Source organism: Sinocyclocheilus anshuiensis, unplaced genomic scaffold, assembly GCF_001515605.1.
Source record: "Sinocyclocheilus anshuiensis isolate Anshui unplaced genomic scaffold, SAMN03320099.WGS_v1.1 scaffold1868, whole genome shotgun sequence".
NCBI classification, from domain to species: domain Eukaryota; kingdom Metazoa; phylum Chordata; class Actinopteri; order Cypriniformes; family Cyprinidae; genus Sinocyclocheilus; species Sinocyclocheilus anshuiensis.
In genome coordinates, this window is record NW_015558639.1 from 787 (window position 1) to 1245 (window position 459).

Sequence of the window (459 nt, forward strand, 5' to 3'; positions counted from 1 at the left end):
TGGAGGCCGTCTGTGAACTCTTTGCCTGTTCTGTTCCGGCCAAGGAGGCCGTCTGTGAACTCTCTGCCTGTTCTGTTCTGTTCTGGCCAAGGAGACCGTCTGTGAACTCTCTGCCTGTTCTGTTCTGGCCAAGGAGGCCGTCTGTGAACTCTGTGAACTCTCTGTTCCAGCCAAAAAGGTCACCTGTGAACTCTTAACCCTGCCTGTCATGAACCCGGAAACCCCGGAAACCCTCTATATTTGCCCCATTACTTCTGTCGTTGCCAAAGAGACCCCTAGTGAACAGTCTATCTATCCAGTTTCCGTCAATGAGCTTGACTCTGAATTATCTGTCTGTCCAGCTTCAATCACTGAACTGTCTGCCAATCTAGTGTCACTCAATGCATCCCACTGTGAACTGTCTGTTGGTTTAAATTCTACAGTCAAATCTGATCTTGAATTGTCTCTGTCTTGTTTCAA